Source organism: Gymnoscopelus microlampas (genome assembly GCF_963454915.1).
Source record: "Gymnoscopelus microlampas genome assembly, chromosome: 4".
Lineage (NCBI taxonomy): Eukaryota > Metazoa > Chordata > Actinopteri > Myctophiformes > Myctophidae > Gymnoscopelus > Gymnoscopelus microlampas.
The window spans coordinates 59,040,839-59,066,728 of NC_139941.1; the positions used below are offsets into that span (position 1 = coordinate 59,040,839).

Sequence of the window (25,890 nt, forward strand, 5' to 3'; positions counted from 1 at the left end):
AACTAGAAAATGTGCTCCTCGGAGCACAGGTCTCCGCCAGTACTGTTCCTGATTAATCCTGTCTTACCTATTTATATTACATATTGTCACGTGTCACTTGACCAATGTTAGCTTGGCTGAGACGGACACACACACGGAGGGTAAAACTCTCCTGGCGGAGACAGAAAATCACACCCCATTCATATTTAGAAACAACAGTGGTCATCACAGTGATGGTCACTTCAAAAAATATAACTGATTTTTTGAAGTAAGTGGTGCTATTTATAGGTTTTTATTTCATCATGCGTCTCGCTAGCCAATCAAAGCATTGGTGACAACATATTGTCACGTGTCACGTGAGGCTTGACCAATGTTAGCTTGGCTGAGACGGACACACACACGGACGGACGGAGACGAAAACATACTCTCCACCATACTGGCGGAGACATAAATACGGATGGAATATGGAATGCAGGTATATGTACTCTAATGGTCAATATTAAATAATACTAATTCATTGGAGTCAAGTTAAAGTAATTTCCCTCAAAACCATGAACATACAGATGTGCCACTTCAAAACTTCACATGTTACTGTTCTTTCCCTGAAAGTGCCCTGAAAAGGCATGTTTTCCTCCCTGTTTTGCCCTTAAAACTGCACTGTTTTGCCCCTGAAAAGAAGTTGTCACTACACACCCCCGTTTTTCCCTTCAACAGACATCCATATAGATGAGAACAAAAGAATGTGTGTTGAAGAAGGTGTCAGACTCATTATGAGGCGAAAGGGGATTTGAAGAGGTCCTTGACCATTTGCTCAAATTAATTAGCATCATAAAAGCAGTGATCATCAAAATAATTCAGCATTTTAAATGCCCTTCTTTGTCCCTCTTATTGCCCTGGGAATCCCCTGAAAATTTACTGTCTTGGCGATGGCAGGACATGTGAAGTTTTGAAGTGGCACATCTGTAAAATGCTGTGTTTTAAGATGTAAATGTATGTAGATTTATGTAGATTTATGTAGATTTTTGGGGTCATTTAGTTTTTCTTAGAGGACTATGAGGACCAAAATGAGATGGTCAAAGGGCCGGGTCCGGCCCCCGGGCCGTATGTTGCACATGTGTGACTTAAACCCTCAATAGGCTACTTAGTAAACTTGACCTTGACCTCTGTACTTGGTTCACTCTTTTCTTCCCTCTACACCAAAACCTAGTAGAAAATAGTCGATCTACATGTGTTTGACCCTCTAGGGGTCCCAGACCACATGTTGAAGACCCCTGGTCTAGACTTTGAAATGACCAGAACGTCTCAGGCTACACTCCTGTTCATGTGTGTGTGTGTGTGTGTGTGTGTGTGTGTGTGTGTGTGTGTGTGTGTGTGTGTGTGTGTGTGTGTGTGTGTGTGTGTGTGTGTGTGTGTGTGTGTAAAATGCTGTTCATGTTCATTAAACATCAATCTAAGCCTCATTACATCTCACTGCTGAAACCATCAAATGTCTTTAAAAACACACTGGTCATGTGATCAAAGTGTCACATGAGAGGTGTGTGTGTGTGTGTGTGTGTGTGTGTGTGTGTGTGTGTGTGTGTGTGTGTGTGTGTGTGTGTGTGTGTGTGTGTGTGTGTGTGTGTGTGTGTGTGTGTGTGTGTGTGTGTGTGTGTGTGTGTGTGTGTGTGTGTGCGCGCGCGTGTGCGTGCGTGCCTGTGTCTGTGACAGGTAATTTGTTTGTATTGTGCATTGTTCATATTTGGTTTTATATAATAACAGTAGATATAAATGTATATATTATATAATAACATAAATATAATGTACTTACTTCCTGGGATCGCTTTGACATGAAGTACAGAGGAGAGGATGAGGAGGGTGGCTGTAATCTTCATCAACACTGATCAAAACTGAACTGAATTTAATAGATGAGAATAAACACATCAGAATAAACACATCAGAATAAACAGATCAGAATAAACACATCAGAATAAACACATCAGAATAAACAGAGGTTTACCTCAAGAGAAGTTCTGGAGTCTGAAAGAGAATGAAGGAGGACTCGTTCTATAGTTTAGACACATCAGCCAATCAGATTAAAGATATGATGTTACATCATCTGTTTCCGGCAAGACGATGGTGGTGAATTTAGAAGAAAAACAATGTTAGAATGAAAGAAAGACAGAAATATGTTTATAAAAGTAAAATGTTGTAATTAATTAAAAGCTTTCAGATGACACATGATGAGAAGGTTAAAGGTTAAAGTTCATCACTTCATATTGAAGTGATTAAATAATAATTTAATAATATGGATGGAATATGGAATGCAGGTATATGTACTCTAATGGTAAATATTAAATAATACTAATTCATTGGACTCAAGTTAAATTCATTTCCCTTAAAACCATCAACATAAAATGCTGTCTTTTAAGATGTAGATTTATGTAGATTTATGTAGATTTATGTATATTTTTGGGGTCATTTAGTTTTTCTTTGAGGACTATGAGGACCAGAATGAGATGGTCAAAGGGCCGGGTCCGGCCCCCGGGCCGTATGTTGCCCATGTGTGACTTAAACCCTCAATAGGCTACTTAGTAAACTTGACCTTTACCTCTGTACTTGGTTCACTCTTTTCTTCCCTCTACACCAAAACCTCTTCGTAGAAAATAGTCAATCTACAAGCTATAGATCTACAAGCTATAGATCTACAAGCTCACAAGGCGTGGTGTTTGACCCTCTAGGGGTCCCAGACCACATGATGAAGACCCCTGGTCTTGACTTCGAAATGACGAAATGACCAGAACGTCTGTGTGTGTGTGTGTGTGTGTGTGTGTGTGTGTGTGTGTGTGTGTGTGTGTGTGTGTGTGTGTGTGTGTGTGTGTGTGTGTGTGTGTGTGTGTGTGTGTGTAAAATGCTGTTCTTGTTCATTAAACATCAATCTAAACCTCATTACATCTCACTGCTGAAACCATCAAATGTCTTTAAAAACACACTGGTCATGTGATCAAAGTGTCACATGAGAGGTGTGTGTGTGTGTGTGTGTGTGTGTGTGTGTGTGTGTGTGTGTGTGTGTGTGTGTGTGTGTGTGTGTGTGTGTGTGTGTGTGTGTGTGTGTGTGTGTGTGAAGCTTCTCACTGGAAACTCCCCAAACCTTAATTTCACTTCCTGATTCACTCAGCAGCCAATCAGAATTATTCTTTTATTAAACATCACCAGTTACTAGAGAGACATGTTGAACATCCTGACAGACTGACTGTATATTTATTTATGTATTGTTTTATTTGACAATGTAAACATATCATGACAATAAGGACACTTTGAATGTAATCTATTCCATTTCACAGTGAAATGGGCACCAAAGGGTTAAATAAAGCTTAGTTTAGGACTAATCAAGGACTTGTTGATCTAGGATTTATTTTAATTAGAGTTGTGTTGCATCACTTCATTTAAACATTGTTTAACAAATCAACATCAACATCCTTAACCTGTGATTAAAACTTAAACTTTGTTAGTCATGTAAATACACAGCAATAACCTTACTGTTACAGACAGACAGACAGACAGACAGACAGACAGACAGACAGACAGACAGACAGACAGACAGACAGACAGACAGACAGACAGACGTCACATGATCTAGAAGCTTATATCACTTAAACCACTCTCTGGAATAAAAGGTAAACTAATACTGCCCTCTACTGGACTGATGAGCACATATCATCACATCCTTCCTTTAATGTCCATTAAGAAATGTAAATAGTTTAAGATATGTGTAAGATAAGTGTAGATAAGATAAGTAATTACTGCTGTTTGTGATGTGAAACACAGAAGTCTGAGTAAACGTTAAAATGACTCTAAACATGTTGGAACGTCAAATATCTCTTTAACCCATTGAAACCGGGAAAGACTGTCATTTTGGATAAAATTACACACTTTGTTATATAGCACACTTTGGCCATTTCAAAAATAGCAGATGTACAAGCTTGTAGATCTGCTATTTTAGAACTAAAATGTGTGCAAATATTTAAAAAAAAATATATACACACACATTTTACAACCCGACTCAGGGCTGCAACAACACAGGCATGGTGAAAGTATATAAAATGTCTTTATTTAAAGGTAGGTTAAGTGATTTTCTTTGGTTAAAATAAGTGTTTAATAGCTCTATATTCTGATAGTACTCATTGCTATAGAGTGTTTGTTCAGTAAAAGGAGTCTCCTTGTCTCTCCAGCTCTTTATAAAACACAAAATGCATTTTCGTTTCAGTTTCAGTTCCATTTCCAATGTTATCCAATCAGGATAGAGAACTCAATCAGGATATAGATTAAACAAGTGCAACTGGAAGTGATGACACTAAGAAATGAGCAGGCAAAATTGGAACTGGAACACTATATATACTATTTGTTTCTGTTTATTAAAGAGCTGGAGAGACGGGGAGACCTCTGTTACTGAACAAACAGTACAGTACAGTCATTTAGCAGACGCTTTTATCCAAAGCGACTTACAATAAGTGCATTCAACATAGGTAGGGCACGAAACTACTAATCACCAGAAGTCTGAAGCGTATTTCCTGCAAAAACAAGCAACCAAGAGTATACCTAGCGCCAAGGTAAAAGTGCTATATATCAGCTACCTACTTTCTTAAACAGATGAGACAAAATAGCAAAATCAAATGAGCACGAGCTAATACAAAAAGTGTATCGACTAAACAACAGGCAGTTTACAGGGTTCCTCCAGTAGTTGAATTACGCACTCTATACACACACTCTATAGCAATGATTACTATCAGAATATAGTGCTTTAACCCAAAAATATCACGTACCCTACCTTTAAAGATAAACTAAATAAACAACAACATAACATGTCAGTAAATATGAATGAGCATCAGTGTGAAGGCAGTGTATGGGCAGTGTGAATGTTGTAAGGTGTAAACCAAGCCAGATTAACTAACAAACTGGGGAGAGAGGAGAGAGGGTCTGACAGGAAGAGGACTGCTTTTAAAGCCCTCAGAGCAATAGGCTCAGGAGCTCCAGATCAGAGCTGATGGCCTCCCAGCTCCACCTACCAGGCATCCAGGCTGAAGAGGTTCAGACTCACACAGACATTTATGTGTTTGAGAGAGCAGAGATCAAAGGATCCACTGCAGCATCGTTGATCTGATAAAAAAGCATAATGAGAACAGAAGTATACTAGGAGTCCTAGCTATCTCTGTAGACTATATACGTTACTGTCCAACAACAATGCAAGTCCAAGCTCTGAATCAATTAACAACACACTTGATTGACAGGCTTGTTTTATGAGTAACGTTTAAAAAGAAATACAGCAATGTAAGCCTCTGCTGATACTATAGTCTCTCTGTCTCTTTTCCTGGAAGATGAGTTTTAAGCCTGTTAAAATAACATGATAAATGTCTCCTCTAGGCTACAGCAGGTTAATAACTTAACAACATGTGAATGATTAGGCCTGCAGGTGAAATATGACATCAAGATATTTAATAACACATTAAGTATCTAGAAAAATGTTCTCCTCGGAGCACAGGTAGTAGTAGCCAATCAGGATGGAATATGAACAATGTTACAGATCCGTGGTGATCACATGACTATAGAGATAATGTGCACCATGAAGTTGAATCTGTAGGAGTAATGTAAAAAGGTTTTTGTTTTGCAAAAATCAGCCGGAGGTTTTTCCCTTTGCCTCTAGTGTACGTGCAAAGTTTCACGCAGATCTGTGCAATTATAGGTAAACACGTGAATCGGCCTGTTAAAGTACCACCATGAGGCTGATTTGAATATTTTAGGGTGGCATTTCTTCCTCGGCCTAGTGGCAATATGCGTGCAAAAGTTTCACGGCAATCGGACGCTGCGTTCATGAATTCAGGCATTTTGTTCAAAATGGGCCACTCCTGCAAATATTAGATGCCAATCTTAGCCAATCAGGATGGAATATGAAAAATATGACACATCCGTGTTGATCACATGACTATAGAGATACTGTGTAGCGATTTGCGTGACGTTTGGACAAAATCTGTAGGAGTGATGTTTTGCTAGAAATGGGCTTCATGGTGGCGCTATAACAGGCCGATCTGAAAGATGTGGGGCCTGAGTATAGTGACTTCATGGGACAAAACGTCCTCTAGTGACTTCATGGGACAAAACGTCCTCTAGTGACTTCATGGGACACATGTGACCAAACGGGGGCGGGGCCTCCTTCACGTCTGTAGATCAGCTATTTTCAAATGCCTGAAATTTATACTGAGCTGAAGTGGTTAATGTATGTTTTGTAATAATATTCAAAATCTACAAAGTAACTAGTAACTAAAGTTCTCAAATAATTGTAGTGGAGTAAAAATATAATATTTGGATCTGAGATGTAGTGGAGTAGAAGTAACATTATTGGATATTGGACGTACTCAAGTAAAGTACAAATACCTCAAAAATGTACTTAAGTACGGTAGTTAAAGGTAGGGTAAGTGATATTTTTGGGTTAGAACAAAAAGTATTTTGTAAACAGAAAATACACTTTCCGTTAGGTGTCAAAATCTCAGCCAATCAGGAGAAAGTACCCATTTGTAAGCTTCATATTATAGTGATCCAGTTCCAATGTTGTCTGCTCATTTCTTAGTGTTATCACTTCCAATTTCACTTGTTTAATCTATATCCTGATTAAGTTCTCTATCCTGATTGGATAAAATTAGAAATGAAACTGAAACTGAAACACAAATGCATTTTCTGTTTAGAGCTGGAGAGACAAGGAGACTCCTTTTACTGAACAAACACTCTATAGCAATGAGTACTATCACAATATAGAGCTATTTAACACTGTTACTAAACAAACACTCTATAGCAATGACTACTATCACAATATAGATCTATTTAACACTGTTACTGAACAAACACTCTATAGTAATGAGTACTATCACAATATAGAGCTATTTAACACTGTTACTGAACAAACACTCTATAGCAATGATTACTATCACAATATAGAGCTATTTAACACTGTTACTAAACAAACACTCTATAGTAATGAGTACTATCACAATATAGAGCTATTTAACACTGTTACTGAACAAACACTCTATAGCAATGATTACTATCACAATATAGAGCTATTTAACACTGTTACTGAACAAACACTCTATAGCAATGATTACTATCACAATATAGAGCTATTTAACACTGTTACTGAACAAACACTCTATAGCAATGATTACTATCACAATATAGAGCTATTTAACACTGTTACTGAACAAACACTCTATAGCAATGATTACTATCACAATATAGAGCTATTTAACACTGTTACTGAACAAACACTCTATAGTAATGATTACTATCACAATATAGAGCTATTTAACACTGTTACTGAACAAACACTCTATAGCAATGATTACTATCACAATATAGAGCTATTTAACACTGTTACTGAACAAACACTCTATAGTAATGATTACTATCACAATATAGAGCTATTTAACACTGTTACTGAACAAACACTCTATAGCAATGACTACTATCACAATATAGAGCTATTTAACACTGTTACTGAACAAACACTCTATAGCAATGATTACTATCACAATATAGAGCTATTTAACACTGTTACTGAACAAACACTCTATAGCAATGATTACTATCACAATATAGAGCTATTTAACACTGTTACTGAACAAACACTCTATAGCAATGATTACTATCACAATATAGAGCTATTTAACACTGTTACTGAACAAACACTCTATAGTAATGATTACTATCACAATATAGAGCTATTTAACACTTATTTTAACCAAAGAAAATCACTTACCCTACCTTTAAGTAAATGTACTTAGTTACTTTCCACCACTGCAAGCAAGTGCTACTGCGTTGCCGTAGCCTTGACGACCATGCAGTCTTATGCAAAGGTTAAAATGTCATGTAGATGCATGTTATTTACCAGGTTCATGTGTTTACCTGACATCCTATAGTTTCTATAGTTTTAACGTAGAGATTATTATTATTTTATATTATATTGTTTAGACTGATGCTAGGTTCTTGATTCATACCTATGATCCTAGATTGATGTATTTACCTTTCCCCATGCCTTCTATCACATCAGTTACTGACCCTTGAGCAATAACACACAAGACTCCACAGGGACGCAGAGGGCATTTTAGAGCCAAAGCGTTCCCAACGTGTGCGTGCAAGCGCGCGAAAAAGTTCGGTTTCTTCCGGGTTTGTTACTTTTTTCTTTTTTTTTTGTTACTTTAAAGGGGCTACACCATGAATTAAAAAAATATATATTATATATAAATATTACCCCCTAATACGTTTTAAACAGGTTGTAAGCCTAAAAAACATCCAGATATTTTTTCTCACAATATGACTGTCTGTCATTCCAAGCTTTTTCAGCTGCAATACCAAAACGTCCTATTGGGCAGGGGGGAGCTACTGAGCAATTCTGTCTGGCCATCCTCAATGCAAAATCCGTGCAAGTGACATCACTTGCACAGCCATTCTGAAATGGCCTGTTCAGACACGCCCATTCAGGAAATCCATGAAATGAGCATGAATGACTGAATGTTAGAAAAAAATATTTTTTTGGGTACAAGAGACACTGGGGAGCCCAAAAAATACTAAAAACCTAAAAAAAAATGAAATTCATGGTGTAGCCCCTTTAATTCGGTTAATTTGGTTAACTCGGTACAAAAAATGCACTCCATGAAGGTTTTTTCCTTTTCTTTTTTCTTCATCCCCCCCCCCCCCCCCCCCAATGGCACTGAGTATGTTCAAACCCCCCCCCCCCCCCCCCATTCCTCCTGCGTCCGTGCTCCACACAGAGAACCCTCAACCCTGACATAAAGGTATACCTGTCTGTAATGTGCGTCTCCATCTGCAGCGGCACCCGGTTAAATACAGAAAATAATTAAAAAGTCTCCTCCTCACCTACACAGCTCTCTATGGTCAATGGTCAGACACCACTGTGTGTTAAAGAACTCATCAAGCCTTATATCAACCTGCTAGAGCAGTGCTTCTCAACCAGTGGTCCTTGGGGGGGGGGGGGGGGGGGGTACCAGGGGGTCCCCAGCGAAAGCGAAATGAGTTAACATAGCGTCACAACCCTTTTAACCACTTAGCTTTGGCTATTCAAAAATAGCAGATATACAAGCTCATAGCGCGGCACCGAGTGCCGCACTATGAGCTTGTAGATCTGCTATTTTCTTTTTTAATCTTGAAAATGTGTGCATATCTTTGAACAACATTTTTAACTGATTGATTGTACTTTATTTAGTCAATTCAATTCAATTTGATCAAAGTGTTAAATCACAACAAGTTGTCTTAAGACACTTTACATGTAGAGCAGAGACCCCACAGTCCTATCCTGAACAAGCATATTTTGCGACAGTGGCAACGAAAAACTCCCTCTTTACTGGAAGAAACATCAGGCAGATGTTTGAATCAGTAAGACATGAGAACAACAGTACATGGAAGTACAAATTCACAATACAAGGTCTACTAAACTGGAAGACTCATTAAGTACTGAGCTTGTTTAAGATGAGATACCCATGCACACAAATCATGATGACATATAAGAGACAGACAGATATAATACTCTGTCCATTCAATTAAACTCCATTAAACCTTTACATTGATGTCATATCATGCTGCATAGATATGCACATATGTATCTAAGATACAGTATGTAAATAGAATATCAGTTTCCATTATAGGAACTTTATTATTGACGTTTAAATACCTGAACCCCAGCATAATTATCTCTATTCTGGGGGGAACATTGGTATATAACATTGGATATATACCAATGTTGGATACTAACATTGGATAGCCGATCTACAAGCTCACAACGCGTTGTGAGATTGTAGATCGGCTATTTTTGGCAAATAGATTTGGTGTGGAGTAGACTGAAAAAGAACACATCAAGTACAGTGAGGTCTGTTTCACTGAGTATAGTATTCTGCTGCACCCCTGGACAAGGTGACGGTGACACGCATCATATCACCCTAGGGTGTCACAGCACCCACTTTGACTAAACCATATAGTCTAGATCAGACTGGAGTTCACCAGGCTGGAAAAGGAGTGCAGTACCCTGGCTGAACACAGGAGGGCGACGTTGTCCTACCTCTGTGTGCCTCAGGCCTGCATGAGAGTCTGAAACTATTGTTCCTGTGTGTGTGTGTGTGTGTGTGTGTGTGTGTGTGTGTGTGTGTGTGTGTGTGTGTGTGTGTGTGTGTGTGTGTGTGTGTGTGTGTGTGTGTGTGTGTGTGTGTGTGTGTGTGTGTGTGTGTGTGTGTGTGTGTGTGTGTGTGATCAGACTCACATGAACAAAATAGATTCATATATTTCCCAGAGTTTGAAGTAGGAAGCTTTATTTACTCTGTAGGAGAGACACACACACACGCGCGCGCACACACACACACACACACACACACACACACACACACACACACACACACACACACACACACACACACACACACACACACACACACACACACACACACACACAGTAACTTTTCTAAAAATGTCTCCACTCCGAATAAAGTAAACAGACAACAACACTCAAAGGATATGAGACAAGAGACCTTTTCAAAAAGAATGAGAGAGAGAGAGAGAGAGAGAGAGAGAGAGAGAGAGAGAGAGAGAGAGAGAGAGAGAGAGAGAGAGAGAGAGAGAGAGAGAGAGAGAGAGAGTGAATGAAAGAAAGAGAGAGAGAGAGAGAGAGAGAGAGAGAGAGAGAGAGAGAGAGAGAGAGAGAGAGAGAGAGAGAGAGAGAGAGAGAGTGTGTGAGAGAGAGTGTGTGAGGGAGAGTTCTGAATAAAAACTGCCTTATTAACTTACTACAGGATACAACAATTCAGCCAAAAAAAAAGTGTACACTGTGCCTGACATTAACCCCAAAGTAGACGTTGAAATCCAGATAAAAAATAATAATTAAAAAAACACAATACAGCCCATGTTAAACCCCTCCAACAGTGCAGGTTAAACCCCTCCCACAGCCCAGGTTAAACCCTTCCCACAGCCCAGGTTAAACCCTTCCCACAGCCCAGGTTAAACCCTTCCCACAGTGCAGGTTAAACCCCTCCCACAGCCCAGGTTAAACCCCTCCCACAGCCCAGGTTAAACCCCTCCCACAGCCCAGGTTAAACCCCTCCCACAGCCCAGGTTAAGTTGAACACCTGAAGACTGTCTACTGTTCTATAATAAACTCAACCCTATAAGACACACCAGTCTGTTCTATAATAAACTCAACCCTATAAGACACACCAGTCTGTTCTATAATAAACTCAACCCTATAAGACACACCAGTCTGTTCTATAATAAACTCAACCCTATAAGACACACCAGTCTGTTCTATAATAAACTCAACCCTATAAGACACACCAGTCTGTTCTATAATAAACTCAACCCTAAGACACACCATCAGTCCTTGCACAGCTTGCACAACAAACACTCTATAGTAATGATTACTATCACAATATAGATCTATTTAACACTGTTACTGAAAAAACACTCTATAGTAATGATTACTATCACAATATAGAGCTATTTAACACTGTTACTGAACAAACACTCTATAGCAATGACTACAATCACAATATAGAGCTATTTAACACTGTTACTGAACAAACACTCTACAGTAATGATTACTATCACAATATAGAGCTATTTAACACTGTTACTGAACAAACACTCTATAGTAATGATTACTATCACAATATGGATCTATTTAACACTGTTACTGAACAAACACTCTATAGCAATGATTACTATCACAATATAGAGCTATTTAACACTTATTTTAACAAAGAAGTATTACAAAGTCTACCATCAACACAATCTTCTTGTATGGGGGTTCCCTGGCATTAAATCCGTTCAGATTTGGGGGGAGGGGGGGGGGGGGGGGGGCAAAATGCACAGGATCGATTTGGGGGTCCTTGACATGAAAATGCTTGTAATTTAGAGCCGCTATAGATTTCATACGGAAAGCAGGCGCATCATGTTTGTTTACTGTGTTCCAGACCTAACAGGCTTACAGCACAGAGAGCTCAGATAGAAGATTCTAGCATGTTAGGACTTTATTTATTTTTTCTAAGACTTTAATCAAATTAAGGTTTGAGTTACTTTAAGTGTTTTTTTCTCTCTCACATTTGGCTCTGAGTGATTTGGCTTTGGCTTTAAAGCTCCTCCTACTCACAGCTACAGCAGAGAGAGAGACGCTTAAATAATGTCATTTAAATAGAAATCATGTCGTTCTCTTTCAGAGGATTAAACATCTTTCAGCTCCAACCGTCTGTCTCTCTGCTTAAAGACTGTCTGTCTGCTTAAAGACTGTCTGTCTGCTTAAATACTGTCTGTCTGCTTAAAGACTGTCTGTCTGCTTAAAGACTGTCTGTCTGCTTAAAGTCTGTCTGTCTGCTTAAAGACTGTCTCTCTGCTTAAGGCCTGTCTCTATGCTTAAAGACTGTCTCTCTGCTTAAAGACTGTCTGTCTGCTTAAAGACTGTCTCTCTGCTTAAAGACTGTCTGTCTGCTTAAAGACTGTCTGTCTGCTTAAGGCCTGTCTATGCTTAAAGACTGTCTGTCTGCTTAATGACTGTCTCTCTGCTAAAAGACTGTCTGTCTGCTTAAAGACTGTCTCTCTGCTTAAAGACTGTCTGTCTGCTTAAAGTCTGTCTGTCTGCTTAAAGACTGTCTCTCTGCTTAAAGACTGTCTCTCTGCTTAAAGACTGTCTCTCTGCTTAAAGACTGTCTCTCTGCTTAAAGACTGTCTGTCTGCTTAAAGTCTGTCTGTCTGCTTAAAGACTGTCTCTCTGCTTAAAGACTGTCTCTCTGCTTAAGGCCTGTCTCTATGCTTAAAGACTGTCTCTCTGCTTAAAGACTGTCTCTCTGCTTAAAGACTGTCTCTCTGCTTAAGGCCTGTCTCTATGCTTAAAGACTGTCTCTCTGCTTAAAGACTGTCTGTCTGCTTAAAGACTGTCTGTCTGCTTAAAGACTGTCTCTCTGCTTAAAGACTGTCTCTCTGCTTAAGGCCTGTCTCTATGCTTAAAGACTGTCTCTCTGCTTAAAGACTGTCTGTCTGCTTAAAGACTGTCTGTCTGCTTAAGGCCTGTCTATGCTTAAAGACTGTCTGTCTGCTTAAAGACTGTCTCTCTGCTAAAAGACTGTCTGTCTGCTTAAAGACTGTCTCTCTGCTTAAAGACTGTCTCTTGCTTAAAGTCTGTCTCCCTGCTTAAGGCCTGTCTCTCTGCTCAAAGACTGTCTCTCTGCTTAAGGCCTGTCTCTCTGCTTAAGGCCTGTCTCTCTGCTTAAAGACTGTCTCTCTGCTTAAGGCCTGTCTCTCTGCTTAAGGCCTGTCTCTCTGCTTAAGGCCTGTCTCTCTGCTTTTAACTCTCATTAAACCTCACTAGACCATACCCGGTCGACGCATCCGTGGGGGGATATGCGCACATGATCTGGCAACCCGGGAGGCGACATTGTTTGACACATAAACGCTAATAAGAAGCTGAGATTTGATGAAATTGAAAAACGGGCTTCACAGTTAAGTTCAGATGGTAATGGTCAATGGCTGTGTGCAAAATCAGAGCAATTGGTCCAGCCACTGAGGAGAACCGGGTAGCTTCACCTACCACTACAGAGGTTACTAGAATTATAGTAGGATACTCTGCACTTTCAACTCTTTGTATGTTTTCTGGGATGTTTTGTAATAAATACAATGTCCTATTTCACCATCCTTACCTCTGACTGTGTCACATAGAGGAAGACAAAACATGTTTTGCCGATCTAACTTGTAGATCTGCTATTTAAAAAAGATATTGTGTGTGTGTGTGTGCGTAGTTAAAAAAAATGAACCAATGACAAGTATTAGCAAGAGTTTGTGATTCTCTCTCTCTCTCTCTCTCTCTCTCTCTCTCTCTCTCTCTCTCTCTCTCTCTCTCTCTCTCTCTCTCTCTCTCTCTCTCTCTCTCTCTCTCTCTCTCTCTCTCTCTCTCTCTCTCTCTCTCATATGAAAACAAATAAGAGCAGACGCTCACGTAATCTCTGGTAAAAGGAACACACACACACACACACACACACACACACACACACACACACACACACACACACACACACACACACACACACACACACACACACACACACACACACACACACACACACACACACACACACACACACACACACAGATCACATTACCTTTGCTGCCTGTGAAAGAATAAACGAGTAGATAAATAAAATGAAATACAACAATACAGGCTGTCATAATTATTCTGGTTAAATTAGTAGAGAGGTCATTAATGAACCCTTCGGAGGATTATGGATTATATTAAACATACAGGGTATTATATTATATAGTATTTTTAATATAGTGTTTTTAACGTGTTTCATCCAAGTCCCCAGAACCCCCAGTGGTTGCATTGAAGCGCCGCATTGGACATGCTGGCCATTCAGAGGTACTGCAGCTGTGGCCGCTGTACATGAATGAACAAGCAAAAGAAAACGGTTTCGACCAATGGGCTCGTCTCACGAGCCTGTGCACGGGGCTGTGCACCGAGGTGACGCAACACACGTCACAGAAGACCCAACTAGGCTCCGCCCATCTCATTTCACAACCCAGAAGATAGACCCTCCAGAAAAAGGCGATTATGCGATCGCAGAATTGACCACATAATCAGCAAAATGGCGCATAATTATGCGCATTTTTCGCATATTGCCACATATTTCACAACTTTCCACATATTTCGCAATTTCACCGCATAAAATTGCAAAAAAAACTGCATATTTCATCGCATAATCAAGGATTTTTGCACGGGTTTTTCTGGAGGGTCTAAGAGGAAGGGGTGATTTGGGCCCATGCGCTGTGTTCTGCCCTCGCTATGCGCATGGCTCCCTTGCAGAGCGCAGACAGCTAACATCAGATGGTAAAAAAAAGAGGATACTGATTTCAGTTTGAAGGGGATAGTCTTTGTTTTGGTTTTAATTCTCTTTTCCTTTCCTTCTTTTATTTATCTTTTACTTGTAGAACTGCAATGACATGAAATACATATGGAAATAATTTGTCACCATGTGTACTGATTACTGAATGATGTTTTCCATTGTAAATATTTTAACTTCTTAACAATGCTTTTAAATTAACTTAAGCAGCTCATCATTCACACAGATTAAATTATATGACAGTAGCATGTAAATACTGTAAACCACATGAAATGCTTAGCTATAGAAAAGCTTAAAACAGGAAATTAAGGTGCACAAGAAATGCTGTAAATTTGGAAATGTATAAATCCGTTTTTGAGGAACACTGAACTGGCATGAACTGAAAATATTCCGAACATAATAACGGTCAAATCACTCCCAATCTGTACAAATAAAACACATGAGTGAAAATACAAATACAGCATTGCTGATTCTAGGCATTAACATTAACTCAGCGCTCAATAGCTTACAAGCTAACATGACACAGAGGCTGCAGTGCAGCCTAATGGTGAAAGCTAACAGGCTAAAAACATGACGTTTTTGTCACAGAGAGAAAACACAGTTTAGCTCTAAAAAAGGTGCCGGCAATCATGCTTCATCATTAATGAGATAATAAATCAGAAGAACAGTACTTACAGACATATATTTGACCAGACCTTTTAGCTAGAAAAGAGAGCTGCTTGTTGTCGCTCAAACAGGAAGTGAGTCAGAGGAAAAAATACTGGGGGCAAGTATAAAATGACAACCATAGGGGGCGCTGTTTAGCAGAGCTCAAAGAGCTGAACAGGCTGTGTGAGCAACTGGGTGTAAGTTGATGGGAGGGGATATCCGGTGTCCTCTCTATTACTTTAACTCTATGGTTTCACCCCAGACACTTAGGTTGATTGATACAGTATTTACATATTTGATATTCATTTTATCAGACCTTCCTAAACAAACCCATTGTAACTTAATTTTAACCATGTTACATTCATTGGTTCTGGTGACTTGTCTTTAAAGAGCTGGTGCCATGGTTTTGCACTTTTTCTGTTTTTCATGTGTCTATGAGGTTGATAGAACTTCATTAAGCCCCCTGGTGGTGTTTTTATGGTGTTTTATGTCTTCTCTGACTATTTTGAGTTTCTTCCTGGAGTCTGAAACCTTGAGGGTCAAACGTGCCAATAGAGAAACAGCGCTTTAGTGACATAGTAAAAACATCCCCTCCCCCTCATTATCATAACACAACAGGTGTGGGCATGAGGAGGAGGAGGGACTAGGACAGGTGGGTGGTGCTAAGGTGGTGGAGGAGGTGCTAAGGTGAGAACCAGGTATACTTAATGAACTGGAGGCGTGTCCACATAAAAACATAATTTTAACACTTTCTGTACACTTTTTTGAAAAAAATCTTCCTCCTAGTATAACCATAATACCTGATGATTATGTTTTAGGGGGGGGGGGGGGGGTTCAATGAAAATCACGGCACCCCGTCTTTAAAGGGATAAATCACCCCCAAAATGTTTTTTTTTTCCTATGGATTAGTCACCCCACGGAGACTTGAATTAATGGATATTTTTTTTGTTTTAGTCTCATTCCTAAACCAATAATTGGATGACCGGTATTAATAAATGTAGCGGTCCCCAGTACCCCCCCTCAACTGTTAGTTTAAGTGTGCAGATGGGTGGGCCTTGTGCGTTTTCAGAACATGATTATGTCAATCAAACCATTGTTCCTATTTATCAGTATTACAATGAAAACTAGATTTTTTTATGGAAAGAAATACCAAATAATTAGTTTTTCCATATATTTCTATTTCAAATATTAAGATCATTTTATCGTAAAAAAAAGTTAGATGTACTTATAGTTATATTGTTAGTTATTTGGGAACCCACTTGCAATATCCCCAAGGCCAACAGTGGGCCCAGGGCCACAGGTTGAGAACCAGTGGGTTAAACTCTACTTGTGGTTTTCAGTCAGGCAGGATGTGGACACCATTAGGACCTCTGCTTCCTTCTGAACATCAATAATTCACTCTCTGTGTGTGTGTGTGTGTGTGTGTGTGTGTGTGTGTGTGTGTGTGTGTGTGTGTGTGTGTGTGTGTGTGTGTGTGTGTGTGTGTGTGTGTGTGTGTGTGTGTGTGTGTGTGTGCGCGCGCGATGGGTAAACAAACAGTCAACAATATCCTGATGACCTCGCCGCCCACCAATGACATCATAGCGCTCATGAAGGTTATCGATTGGCCGGTGGAGGTTTGATTGACAGGCCTCAAAGCCATTCCTTCACAGCGTCCGTGTCCGTTCCAAGATGAACGCCGAGCGGCGGAGGTTAGAAGGTCAACTACACCCCCCACCCACCCCCCTCGTCACCATCAATACCATCGATTAGTTCTTCTGTTGATACTTAACCACTTAAAGCCCTCTAGACTCTGCTGTGGAAAGTAAAGCATCTGTTTAAATAAGTGTTCATTCTGACAGATCATTTTCATTCAGTTTTTGTCATAGTCTTTTGAATACAATTCCATTTAGATTTAGTCATATTTTAATACATTGTGTGGAGCGTTGTCCAGGGTGTTTTAGAGAAGAGAGAAGAGTCTAGGACGTGTGGTGCGTTGTCCAGGGTGTTTTAGAGAAGAGAGAAGAGTCTAGGACGTGTGGAGCGCTGTCCAGGGTGTTTTAGAGAAGAGAGAAGAGTCTAGGACGTGTGGAGCGTTGTCCAGAGTGTTTTAGAGAAGAGAGAAGAGTCTAGGACGTGTGGAGCGTTGTCCAGAGTGTTTTAGAGAAGAGAGAAGAGTCTAGGACGTGTGGAGCGTTGTCCAGAGTGTTTTAGAGAAGAGAGAAGAGTCTAGGACGTGTGGAGGGTTGTCCAGGGTGTTTTAGAGAAGAGAGAAGAGTCTAGGACGTGTGGAGCGTTGTCCAGAGTGTTTTAGAGAAGAGAGAAGAGTCTAGGACGTGTGGAGCGTTGTCCAGAGTGTTTTAGAGAAGAGAGAAGAGTCTAGGACGTGTGGAGGGTTGTCCAGGGTGTTTTAGAGAAGAGAGAAGAGTCTAGGACGTGTGGAGCGCTGTCCAGGGTGTTTTAGAGAAGAGAGAAGAGTCTAGGACGTGTGGAGCGTTGTCCAGTGTATTTTAGAGAAGAGAGAAGAGTCTAGGACGTGTGGAGCGTTGTCCAGAGTGTTTTAGAGAAGAGAGAAGAGTCTAGGACGTGTGGAGCGTTGTCCAGAGTGTTTTAGAGAAGAGAGAAGAGTCTAGGACGTGTGGAGCGTTGTCCAGAGTGTTTTATAGAAGAGAGAAGAGTCTAGGACGTGTGGAGCGTTGTCCAGGGTGTTTTATAGAAGAGAGAAGAGTCTAGGACGTGTGGAGCGTTGTCCAGAGTGTTTTAGAGAAGAGAGAAGAGTCTAGGACGTGTGGAGCGTTGTCCAGAGTGTTTTAGAGAAGAGAGAAGAGTCTAGGACGTGTGGAGGGTTGTCCAGGGTGTTTTAGAGAAGAGAGAAGAGTCTAGGACGTGTGGAGCGCTGTCCAGGGTGTTTTAGAGAAGAGAGAAGAGTCTAGGACGTGTGGAGCGTTGTCCAGTGTATTTTAGAGAAGAGAGAAGAGTCTAGGACGTGTGGAGCGTTGTCCAGAGTGTTTTAGAGAAGAGAGAAGAGTCTAGGACGTGTGGAGCGTTGTCCAGAGTGTTTTAGAGAAGAGAGAAGAGTCTAGGACGTGTGGAGCGTTGTCCAGAGTGTTTTATAGAAGAGAGAAGAGTCTAGGACGTGTGGAGCGTTGTCCAGGGTGTTTTAGAGAAGAGAGAAGAGTCTAGGACGTGTGGAGCGTTGTCCAGAGTGTTTTAGAGAAGAGAGAAGAGTCTAGGACGTGTGGAGCGTTGTCCAGGGTGTTTTAGAGAAGAGAGAAGAGTCTAGGACGTGTGGAGCGCTGTCCAGGGTGTTTTAGAGAAGAGAGAAGAGTCTAGGACGTGTGGAGCGTTGTCCAGAGTGTTTTAGAGAAGAGAGAAGAGTCTAGGACGTGTGGAGCGTTGTCCAGAGTGTTTTAGAGAAGAGAGAAGAGTCTAGGACGTGTGGAGCGTTGTCCAGAGTGTTTTAGAGAAGAGAGAAGAGTCTAGGACGTGTGGAGCGTTGTCCAGAGTGTTTTAGAGAAGAGAGAAGAGTCTAGGACGTGTGGAGCGTTGTCCAGGGTGTTATATGGAAAGTGTTTTAGACGTTTCACAGTGTTTTTCTAGACCAGCCTTTGGTCTCCTCAAAGACACAGTCGTCTGGACATTGTAAAATAAGGGACGGAGGGGGGCAGGGGCGACCTTGTGTTAATTGTTAAAACAAACAGCGTTGCAATCTGCACTTTGTCCACCGGGGCGTGATGACTAGCGGGCGGCTCAATTTTGTTGTCAAATACAGGAAAGGTACGGCAGAAAAACATACATACACGCACGCACGCACGCACGCACACACACACACACACACACACACACACACACACACACACACACACACACCTTCATTGATCTGAAGGTGAACCTCAGTTATAAGAAACACAGAGCCGATACAGGAGGGAGGGGGGGGTTGGGGTTAGGTTTAGGGTTAGGGTTAGAATTCTATTTCATTGTCTGAACAGCTAATCTCCGGCACTGTTGACTGGAGCACTTTTTCTAGTTGTATTTAGTTTTGCGCTGGTTGTCGTGCTAGCAAAAAATAGACGATATGCAAGCTTGTAGATCTGCTATTTTCGGGCATTAGCCCCACCGTTAAAAAGAATATGGGCAAATAATGGTGAAAACTGACGTCCTATAAAAGGTTGACCTCCTCACAAGTATGGCATACAAACTTCCTGTGTGTGTGTGTGCGTGCGTGCATGCTTGTGTGTGCGCGCGCGTGCGTGTGCGTGTGCGTGTGTGTGTGTGTGTGTGTGTGTGTGTGTGTGTGTGTGTGTGTGTGTGTGTGTGTGTGTGTGTGTGTGTGTGAAGCCTTTTATCCGGCTGGTCTTATGAAATATGTAGAAGGTAAACAGAGGTCTTGATGCAGCGCTGTGGTTCTAAAAACCACGACACGTCCAAGTAGCTTATTATGTATTTATAAGACACACGCTGTGGAAATGACTGCCAGAGTGGTCCCCCCCCCCCAAGACACACACACACACACACACACACACACACACACACACACACACGCGTGCCGTCAGGGCACTATCCCCACCCCCACTGTGTGTTGAGATCCCCCCCCACCGTAAGAGAAGCAGCGCTGATAGCTAAATAACAACAAGAAGGACGTTCCTATTGAACCAGTCTGTCTGTCTGTCTGTCTGTCTGTCTGTCTGTCTGTCTGTCTGTCTGTCTGTCTGTCTGTCTGTCTGTCTGTCTGTCTGTCTGTCTGTCTGTCTGTCTGTCTGTCTTTCTGTCTGTCTTTGCAGATATAAATGATTATATTATAAGACATACATTAACCACTTTAGTCCTATTTTATACATAGGGTGTGCTCACAACGCGTGTGAGCTTGTAGATCGGCTATTTTCAAACATTTTAGTACTTTTTTTTTGTACTTTAAGTATATTTAAGCCAATACTTCAGTACTTTTACTCAAGTAACACTTTGAACATGGCCTTTTACTTTTTGACAGAGTATTTTTATATTGTGGTATTGGTATCTGAGTACTTTTTCCACCACTGGGTATCATGTGTCGTCTGTAAAGGATTCTTCTTCCCACTCGCTGTGGAACCGAGTGGGAGGATCTATTCTGTCATTGTTCAGTAAATTAAACAAAGCAAAATGTGACAAAATGTGACAAAATGTGACAAACCGCCCGCCTCATCCCATCAGCTCCACTGGAGACACAATGAGAAGAGAGGCGATCAGGATGAGGATTAAGAAGCAACATAAACGCTGTTTCTGTCGCCTGTGGCTTTTTAACGTGAAAAACATCCATGTGAAGCAATCATAAACACACTCTATAGGCTCTGTCTGTCATAAATCAATACACAACCGTCTAATCACTGATTATTTCGCATAATCACAGTTATGCAAATGGTCATAATGGTTTCCCATGATGAAAACAAGTGTTGTATTTACACGTGTATGTGTATGTCCTGGGTTTGAGTTATATTGTGATCAAACAAACGCAAAAGTGGATTTTTTTTCACACAGCAAAATGAAGCAGCTCAGAAAATCTATCTCTCTTCAATCGGCCGGTCGACCATACGTCTCTGTAGAAGAAAAGAGAGAGAGAGAGAGAGAGAGAGAGAGAGAGAGAGAGAGAGAGAGAGAGAGAGAGAGAGAAATGAAGAGAGAGTGTGTGATGTGGTTGGAATTTTAAAGGAAAACCTTGGAGCTCGTTTCCAGTCGGAGCCAAAAATCTCAAAGACTAACAGAGAGCTTGTTAAAAGAGAAGCATTGAGCAGCTAGACAGCGCTTTAAAGTGATGTAATACACACACACACACACACACACACACACACACACACACACACACACACACACGCGCGCGCACGCACGCACGCACTCACGTACGCACACGCACACAGACACACACACACACACACACACACACACACACACACACACACACACACACACACACACACACACACACACACACACACACACACACACACACACACACACACACATATACACGCGCACACACGAAGGGCCCGGTAACCCTGACCCCTCCTGTCTAGGGAAGTAATTTTCATAGAAACCAAACACCCATGAAATGTCTTCCCTGCCCTGAGCCAAGCCACACCACACACTACACACTACACACACACACACACACACACACATACATACACACACACACACACACACACACACACACACACACACACACACACACACACACACACACACACACACACACACACACACACACACACACACACACACACACACACACACACACACAGCGCCCATAAAGAAAAGAGCGGGTTATGTAAATGCGTTGGAGCAGGAAGTGATATTTGTGAAGGAAATGGAACCTGTGTTTAACCCTTTACTCACCTCTCTAAACCCTATGTAGTCCATTGGCCTGGAGACCCTCAGGGGTCACTACTAGGCCCTCTCCTTTCCCCCTCTACACACACACTCTTCATCTGAAGATCAGAGATGTGTTTGTGCAGAGTTAAGGTCAGTTTATCTGGTTATCTGGTTAAAAGTCATCTGTTAATAATAAATATGATCTGGATATTCTGTCTCTGCTTTATGAATCAGCATCTTTTATAGAGGCTGATAAAAACATTTCCTCTCTCTCTCTCTCTCTCTCTCTCTCTCTCTCTCTCTCTCTCTCTCTCTCTCTCTCTCTCTCTCTCTCTCTCTCTCTCTCTCTCTCTCTCTCTCTCTCTCTCTCTCTCTCTCTCTCTCTCTCTCTCTCTCTCTCTCTCTCTCTCTCTCTCTCTCTCTCTCACACACACACACACACACACACACACACACACACACACACACACACACACACAGAATGACAGAGTGTGTGTGTGTGTGTGTGTGTGTGTGTGTGTGTGTGTGTGTGTGTGTGTGTGTGTGTGTGTGTGTGTGTGTGTGTGTGTGTGTGTGTGTGTGTGTGTGTGTGTGTGTGTGTGTGTGTGTGTGTGTTATTATGTGACTGATGGTCAGTCAGAGTCCAGTTGGCGGCAGGTTCTGCTGTTTGTGTTTTATCATGCAGGATGTCAGGGTCTGAGTGGGTGGGCCTGAGGCTCTGCTAGAGGACCAGGACCCCCGCTGGGTGGGCCTGAGGCTCTGCTAGAGGACCAGGACCCCCACTGGGTGGGCCTGAGGCTCTGCTAGAGGACCAGGACCCCCACTGGGTGGGCTGATGGAGCTAAATGAAACAGATCAATCACACTGTGACACTGAGTTAAGATTTGGTGGCACTGAGCACCTGTCTGTCTGTCTGTCTGTCTGTCTGTCTGTCAGACAGACAGACAGACAGACAGACAGACACACAAGTACCAATCTTCCCATCTCAAGCAGATTGCCATGACAACCATCAGTCTATATCACTGTGTGGATATGAGTCTGGTGCTTCTATGAGGAAGCTTTTTTCCAAGGGGCGGGATCAAAAGAATGGCTCTGGACGCAATTGGTTAGACCTACAACCAACTACCAATTGCAGTCGGGGGGGGGGGGGGGGGGTCCACAACCTTTCTGTCATGAAGTGTCATGTCTTTATTGTGTTGATAGTCAGTGTGCCATATCAACATCACCTTTAATTATGACACCAACATACTGTGATTGTCCATGTTATACATAACCTCTATTTTATGTTTGAGCCAGAATATCAGACTTCAGGTGCCAGTACTGCTCCCGGTTCGGCTACAATGAGAAACATGGCCATAGTCTGACTAAATAAGCCATTTAAACGGTTGTTTCGTGTCCGGTCCAAAAAGTTAGGGTTCCCGAACGTCCTCAAACATCTGTACAACTACCATTAGTTTTTGGATACGATGTGGAGAAAAGGGTAGTCCACGGACCCTTTGCGGCCGTTCCACCGATTCCGATAGAGCTCGCAGTGGAACCTCATGTCAGCGCTGTACAGCGGAGTGAAAGGTTTGTAATGGGAATGTTATACAGCAAGCTCCATGGAGGTAAATCATTCTTACAATAATAAACATCATTCACTAATTAATTCCAAGAAACCTGAAGGCCTAAATGATGATCTGATAATCTGCCTCCCCATCTTCTCACATCTGTGTATGTGTGTGTGTGTGTGTGTGTGTGTGTGTGTGTGTGTGTGTGTGTGTGTGTGTGTGTGTGTGTGTGTGTGTGTGTGTGTGTGTGTGTGTGTGTGTGTGTGTGTGTGTGTGTGTGAATGAATGAATGAATGAATGAATGAATGAATGAATTTTTATTTCCGTGTCTTGTCAAAAAGACCCATCCCTTACGGGATTATTAGACACCAAAACATAAATAAACAATATCAAATTCTCTTCATAGAAGACTGCACAAAGGAAAACGTTTGGCAAACACCCAAAACAAAACAAAAATAAATAAAATAGATTATACTTCACATGTATGTTCTTTTTGCCCGTCTGTCCCAGGCCCCTTCCAAATACTCTGCAAGTGCAAATACCCTGTGCTCAAAAATCCATGCAAGTCTCTGTGCGTCATCCAACCAAATCAAGTCCGGGTTTCTACACCTCTTAAATAATCTTTGACGCAAGTCATGATACAAAGGGCAATAAAAAACAAAATGGAACTCACTCTCAATATCCGCAATGTCACAATAAATACAAACCCTCTCCTCTTCCACTACTCCTCTATATCTACCGGTCTCAAGGTGTAGGGGCAAGATCCCAGAACGGAGTTGGGCACATAGAGATCTTTGTCTTTTGGACAATGGAGCACAAACATACTTTTCTCTAGCATAACAGCGTTTTAACATAACAAATGTTCTAAGCTTTGGTTTATACAATATGTCCTGTGACCATTTGCTCTGATACAAACCATAAAGTGTCTCCTTCACCACAGAGATGTTTACAATGCTGTTATTTTGAAAACTGTTAAGCAACCCAGCCCTCAGAAGTATATCCTCTACTGTACTTGCCCATGCACCTTTTATCGAGACATCCCAATTAAAGATTTTCTTGGCAACTCTACTCTCTGGCATTTTGATTAGTCTATTCCATAAGGCTACCATGCTGCCTTTCCATCTGATCTCACATGCCTCCCATCCCATGTCTCCTGTTATTGCCAGTACAGGTGCAAATTTATGTACTCCAAGGAAATAACGTATAGCCCTATTCTGGACCATTTGTCCTTTCATATTTGTGTTTAACCCCCATATCCCAGCCATATAGTCCATGACAGGGCAGACACAAGTGTGAAATAATTTGGAGTAGGCAGCATATCCCAGATCACCAAGCTGTTTAGTTTTTGCTATAATACCACCCAAAGCTCTGCTTGCAGATCCGGCCCAGACTGATGTACCATATTCAAAATGTAGATGTTCATCCAAGTTAAGACCTAAGTATTTGTAATTATCAACATACTGTAGTTTTTGTTCCCCTAAATAAAACTGAAAATCACTCCTCTTTACTCTAACTTGTCTAAAATGCATGATCTGGGTCTTACTATGATTAACTGTCAGTTTCCACTTTTTACACCAGTTCTCTGTACACATCAACATTTTCTGTAAATCATTTTCATTTTCTGCTACTACAATTATGTCATCTGCGTACATCAATATATCTAGTTTGGTACTGCCATCATAGTGTAAACCCAATCCAAGTTGTTTGATTTCTTTGGCCAGATTGTTGATGAATATTGCAAAAAGTGTAGGGGAGAGACAATCCCCTTGCTTGACACCAGATGGCGTTGGGAACCACCCTGAACAGTAATCATTTACTCTAACACATGCCTGGGGGGCTTTATACAAAGATTGTATGGCCCAGTAAAACTTTCCGTGTATACCCTCTTCCAGAAGACGATAAGCTAGTAGATCTCGGTTAACAAAATCAAAAGCCTTTTGGAAGTCGATATAACAGGCAAAGGATGACTTGTTTTGCATGATTCTGTTGTTAACTACGGTTGTAATGGAAAATACATGATCAATACAGGCTCTAGTCTTTCTAAAACCATTCTGTTCTTCTACTAAAAGGTTATTTTTTTCTAGGTAGTTCATAAGCCTGGAATGAAGAATCGAGGTATACACTTTATATACTGTGCTCAAAAGACTAATGCCTCGATAGTTTAAGGGTATTCTAGGGTCATTTTTGGCGGATTTTGGTATTGGGCTTACAATAGATTTATACCAAGCTGAAGGAATAGTCCCAGTTTCAAAACAAAAGTCAAATAAAACATAGAGTGCCTCTGTGAACCAGGTACTTTTGAGTATTTCATTTGTTATTTCGTCAAAACCTGAAGCTTTGCCCACCTTCAGAGCAGCAATAGCTATTTTCACCTCCTCAATATCACCTCCTCTTCTCCGTAGACGTCCATTTCCAGCCACATAGAAGTCTGCCCCTCCCGGGAGCTCCTGGAGAAGAGTCTTGAAGTTGATTTCAATCAACCT

The 25,890-nt window shown here is 41.2% G+C and overlaps 1 protein-coding gene across 1 annotated transcript in view; it reads right to left on the bottom strand.

Annotated features, from left to right (window-relative positions):
* LOC311044169 (H-2 class II histocompatibility antigen, E-S beta chain-like) overlaps positions 1-2,092 on the bottom strand; it is a gene marked incomplete at its 3' end in the record, with an annotated part of 11,781 nt that extends 9,689 nt beyond the window's left edge. The window contains exons 1-2 of the mRNA XM_084055588.1: positions 1,976-2,092; positions 1,787-1,870 (exon numbers count right to left, since the gene is read on the bottom strand). The remainder of the gene's footprint in view (positions 1-1,786; positions 1,871-1,975) is intronic.
* Positions 2,093-25,890: the final 23,798 nt, after the last annotated feature.